Source organism: Dama dama, chromosome 28 (genome assembly GCF_033118175.1).
Source record: "Dama dama isolate Ldn47 chromosome 28, ASM3311817v1, whole genome shotgun sequence".
Lineage (NCBI taxonomy): Eukaryota > Metazoa > Chordata > Mammalia > Artiodactyla > Cervidae > Dama > Dama dama.
This window is the reverse complement of record NC_083708.1, coordinates 52,210,142-52,216,025: the sequence shown is the minus strand read 5'-3', so window position 1 is coordinate 52,216,025 and position 5,884 is coordinate 52,210,142. Positions and strand designations below refer to the sequence as shown.

At 39.1% G+C, this 5,884-nt stretch overlaps 1 pseudogene; it reads left to right on the top strand.

The window, feature by feature from the left end:
- Positions 1–4,168: 4,168 nt before the first annotated feature.
- Positions 4,169–4,462, top strand: LOC133048270 (small ubiquitin-related modifier 1-like; annotated as a pseudogene).
- The last annotated feature ends 1,422 nt before the right edge of the window (positions 4,463–5,884 follow it).

The following is a 5,884-nucleotide window of genomic DNA, read 5'->3' as shown; positions in this document are numbered from 1 at the left end:
TACACAAAAGGTGGAGTTCATTTTTATGTAGGCAGTGTAACAAAAAGAACTTGAAACAATTCTTTTACAAGGCAAAGAAGCTGGCCTTGGGTGGAAATTATTAACAAATGATTTTCCACTCAGAGCTAGCTGGTTTTGTCTTGGAAAACTACTGGCAAACTAGATTTGCCTAACAGCTTACACCTTGAGAGACCCCAAGTTAACAGGACGTTTGGGAAGAGATAAACTAAAGGCCTTGTTTAGAAATGTGGACTTAGGATGGGAAGGGAGAAGAAAGAATACCCTATGAGACTTAGGTGACTTCCAGAAAGATTGTAACCCCATAGAACTCAGCCAATGAGGAACTGGGGAGGGCTTTGTGCACCCGGGAATAAAAATTTGCTGTGACTGTCCCAGGTGTGCCTGCCCACCAGACACCTGGTCTTGCAAGACCGTCATTAAAGCCTTGCTTCCCACCGCACCTTGTGTCTCCAAGACCATTCTTTGAGTTTGGGCCAGTGGGCTTGATTTCCCACAGCAGTACAAGTAAAATAAAACCTAAAAACTCCCTATATATATTCTCATAATAAACTTTAGGACTATAGATTTAAATCTACATGATAAAAATTAAGAAAATAGAACAGAACAAATGAATAGTTGTTAAATATCAAGATGAAGACTTTGTAAATGACCTAGTCAGATGAAAATATAAAGACAGCATCTTACTGATTTTTCTCTATAGGTAAGAAAAATAATTAGCAAGATTACAAAGTAAATAACCTACCAGGAAACACTTTGCAAAGGGTTTTTAGAGAAAATACCGTTTTTTTAGTATCTATGCTGGCAGATTAATCACAAAGTATGAATACTCAATTTAAAATGAAAAATTAGATTAAGATCTAGATGGGAAATTTACAACAGAAAAATTACAAGTAACCAGTGAAAAGTTGTAGACATATTCAACCTTGCTACTACTCAAAGAAATTCAAATTAAAGCTACATTAAAGTGTCATGTTTTCAAACTGGAAAAAGAGCTAATATCTTTGTGGGAGAAAGCCCTAATAAAGAACTTTCTCACACACTCTTGTATAAAAAGAGTATAAATTTGTAAAATTTTTCTACAGGGAAGTTTCATAGTATGTGTGGAAAGCTACAAAAACCTGCAAAGTATTTATCCTAGCAATAAAATTTTATTAATTTATCCTAAGAATATGACCTAAGATGGACATAAGCTTTATTTATAGGTGTGTTTTTTTTAATATTATTTAAAACAATGATGAAGTTGGAACAAATTAAAATGTTCTTTAGTAGGAGTCTGATTAAAATGAGACACATGATACATATCTTTAGCCACTAGTAATAAAAATAAAATATTTATTCACGTGAAAAGCTATGTATTTTTAAATTTTCATGTTTCCAAAACAGAAGAATACCTTTCTGTAAATAAAACATTGAAAATTTATTTACAGAAAAAAATAACCACTATTAACATTTGATATATAACCTCTGACTGTTGTGTGAATGTTACATAGCATTGGAAGATATATTCACAAAGACTATTGTAAGGAAAGAATTAAAGAATTAATTTGTTTATATAAAGATATAGCCTAGATGATATATTTTGACATGTATTTATAGTTGTTTGAACAATTGCATCTAAGAAGTGTTGAATCAAATCTCTGTGGCATCCTAATGGATTAAAGTCCTTGTCTTTGCCCTCCCTAACCATTTTACCACTGTCTTAGGACAAAGTACTAGAGGTGTGACAGATGATACAGAATTGTAGAGTGCAGAATGTATAGAAACAAGCAGTAGTAAGGGCTGTGTGAAAATGAAGAGTGTATGTCCCTTTGAATACATTCTAATTCAGTTTTCATTCTATACACTGGGCAGGCAAACCAAATACATTTGCAATCCCCAGCAAGGAACAGAAGTTTGTGACCATGATAAGGGAATATTTACGCTCATTCAATCAAAATTGGACAGTTCTATGCATTTCACAGATATTAATGCATTTCATGCAGCCACAAAATTAAAAGACACTTGCTCTGTGGAAGAATAGCTATGACAAACCTAGACAGTGTATTAAAAAGCAGAGACATCATTTTGCCAACAAAGGTTCATCTAATCAAAGCTATGGCTTTTCCAGTAGTCATGTATGGATGGGAGAGTGGGACCATAAAGAAGGCTGAGCACCAAAGAATTGATGCTTTCAAACTGTGGTGCTGGAGAAGACTCTTGAGAGTCCCTTGGACAGCAAGGAGACCAAAACAGTCAATCCTGAGGGAAATCAGTCCTGAATGTTCACTGGAAGGACTGATGCTGAAGCTGAAGCTCCAATACTTTGGCCACCTGATGTGAAGAGTCAACTCATTGGAAAAGACCCTGATGCTGGGAAAGATTGAGAGCAAGAGGAGAAGAGGGTGACAGAGGATGAGATGGATATGGGAATCACTGACTTAATGGACATGAGTTTGAGCAAACTCAGGGAGATAATGAAGGACAGGGAAATCTGGCTTGCTACAGTTCATGGGGTCTCAAAAAGCTAGACATGACTTAAGTGATTGAACAACAATTGATTTAACTCTTATAGTGGGGAATCTTAGATCTCTATTTTATAGATAAGAAACCTGAGATACAGGGAGATTATTAATTTGTCTAAAGTTGCCCAGTTAATAAGAAGTGAAGCAGAAATTGGAACCCAGGTGCCCCAGTATGACTACTTTTAGCTATCACACTACCAGCAGTTAATGAGGCCTTGCTTCAAGCTCAATGCAAGATGCTGTTTAATGCAGCAGTAAATCAGTCCCTCAGCAAACATGTAATTTTTGGCACATGTCAAGCAGCATGGAATGTGTTCTTATATGGAGATATAAGAGGTTATGTCTGTAGCAGGAGATGCTCATATCAACTCTGCCTCCTGGAGGTTATCATTTGTAATGACTCTTCTGACCACTTGGCCCCTCAAGCCCATGGGTGTCCTTTGGTCTCACTGGTGGCTCAGATGGTAAAGAATCTGTGTATAATTCAGGAGACCTGGGGTTTGATCCCTGGGTTGGGAAGAGCCCCTGGAGAAGAAAATGGCTATCCACTTTAGTATTCTTGCCTGGAGAATTTCATGGAGTCACAATGAGCTGGACATGACTGAGTAACTAACACTTTCACTTTTCTCCCTTTTTCAACCAGCACACAGACACTGTCAGACATGCCTGAATTGCAGTAATAAAGACAACTTGGGGTCTAGGAAAAGGCTGGGACCAGTAGGGGGAATGTCTCTACTTAAGTATGTTTATACTGCATTTTCCATGACTAGGTCCTAAACTCTTTAAGGTCATAGACAGTGGGGATCCAGCTTTTTTATCTTCTCTACATTTTTGCATCTAATTTCTTAAAAAACAGAAGGCTGTTGATGAAAAAGTAGAGGCTCTGTGATGACCTGGGCCTGAGCTGGAATCTCTGCTTTAGTCAGGGCTGAGCTGAGGGATTGTGTGGAAGGTTTTTAACCTAGCTCTAGGTTTCCCCTTGTGTTACGTGGGAATAGTGAAACAATCACAAGGCAGATAAGTATTAGGAAGAAACCTACTTTTCTTCCACCTTGAAATATACTAATGAACTTAGAATCCCATGGATGGAGGAGCCTGGTAGGCTGCAATCCATGGGGTCACAAAGAGTCAGACAAGACTGGGCGACACCACTTTCACTTCTCACTTTCCTGCATTGGAGAAGGATATGGCAACCCACTCCAGTGTCCTTGCCTGGAGAATCCCATGGATGGAGGAGCCTGGTAGGCTGCAGTCCATGGGGCCGCGAAGAATCAGACATGACTGAGCGACTTCACTTTCACTTTTCACTTTCAGGCACCGGAGAAGGAAATGGCAACCCACCCCAGTGTTCTTGCCTGGAGAATCCCAGGGACGGGGGAGCCTGGTGGGCTGCCATCTATGGGGTGCACAGAGTCGGACTTGACTGAAGCGACTTAGCAGCAGCAGCATATACATACATCTCAGATTAAAAGCAAACCTAATAAAAGTTTAAGAAACAAATCTTACAAGTAGAAGGCACAGGGGAAGTCCCTTTAGCCGCATTGCTGTTCTGTCAGGTAGAGAGACGGATTTGTAAACCCCGGAGCAAGGTTCTACCTACCTAAGGCCACTCGTGTGCAGAGACCCCGGGGGAAGCCACCGTCACCATGTCTGACCAGGAAGCAAAATCTTCCATCGAGGACTTCCGGGATAAGGAGGATGGAGAATATATTAAAGTCATCGAAGAGGATAGCAGTGAGATTCACTCAAAGTAAAAATGACGACACATCTCAAGAACCTCAGTCATACCATCAAAGACAGGGAGTTCCCATGATTTCACTCAGGTTTTCTTTGAAGGTCAGAGAATTGCCGATAATCACACTCCAAAAGAACTGGGAACGGAGGAAGAAGATGTGATTGAAGTTTATCAGGAATAAACAGGGGGTCATTCAATGGTTTAGATACACTTTTTATTTTTTCTTTCCCCTTAATCCTTTTTTATTTTTTCAAAATAGTTCTTTTGAAATGTGGTGTTCAAAACAGAATCTGAAAACTGGCACCCTATCTCTTCAAAACATCTGGTAATTTGAATTCCAGTGCCCATTATTCATTATTGTTTCTTTTAACTGCGCTGATTTTTTGTGACCAAACCTCAGCCCCCTTCATATCACTCTCTCCTTTTTAAAACTGCATGTGTGCATAGAGAGGCTGCCTTTTCCAGGACTCTGTATTTGCAGGCATGTGATAAATAAAACCAACTAATGTTCCTTACTTATGACTTTCCAATTGGCCCTGAAGTTCTAGCATGTGATTGCTTCACTCCTGGAGATGGAAGCTTTTCAGAAAACAGAATTGTGGAAAAATGACCTTTCCTTAACTTGAAGCTGCTTTTAAAATCTGAGGATCTGGGCCAAACGAAGAGGAATATCCAGTTGGAGTCAAAATGATAGAGGTGTTGAGAACAATGACTAACTCCAAAGATGGCTTCACTGAAGAGAAACCATTTTAAGAGGAAAGAAAAATCTTGTCAGAAGATCCCAGAAAAGATCTAACTTCATTAGCGGTTAAGGTTATTCATGCAGAAGTGTATACAATAGAACACTGCTCTTTTTGACTTTATTTGTACTTTTTGGCCTGAGATATTGGTTTTAAATGGACATTGTACCAGTGTCATTAAAATAAACAAAATATTTGTTAAAGAAAATCTTACAAGTGTTCTTTATATGCCATGGAATTAAAGCCCAAGATACGTAAAAGATACATAAAAGAAAAATATTATATTAAATTCTGTCTTCTTGCCTAAAGGGGAGGACCAGATTATGTCTTATTCTATCCCCAAGAACAAGGAAGCAGCAGTTTCCAACCTGAAACCAAATTACCAGCCTGTGGTTTCTGAGATAAATTATCCCCAAAGGGCATCAGATACCCCAGACCAGGAAACCAGGAGCACTCTTGGGGTTTGTTTGTTTTTTTTTCCATTTATTTTTATTAGTTGGAGGCTAATTACTTTACAATATTGTAGTGGTTTTTGTCATACATTGACATGAATCAGCCATGGATTTACATGTGTTCCCCATCCCGATCCCCCCTCCCGCCTCCCTCTCCACCCGATTCCTCTGGGTCTTCCCAGTGCACCAGGCCCGAGCACTTGTCTCATGCATCCAGCCTGGGCTGGTGATCTGTTTCACCCTAGATAGTATACATGTTTCGATGCTGTTCTCTCGAAACATCCCACCCTCGCTTTCTCCCACAGAGTCCAAAATTCTGTTCTGTACATATGTGTCTCTTTTTCTGTTTTGCATATAGGGTTATCGTTACCATCTTTCTAAATTCCATATATATGCGTTAGTATACTGTATTGGTCTTTATCTTTCTGGCTTACT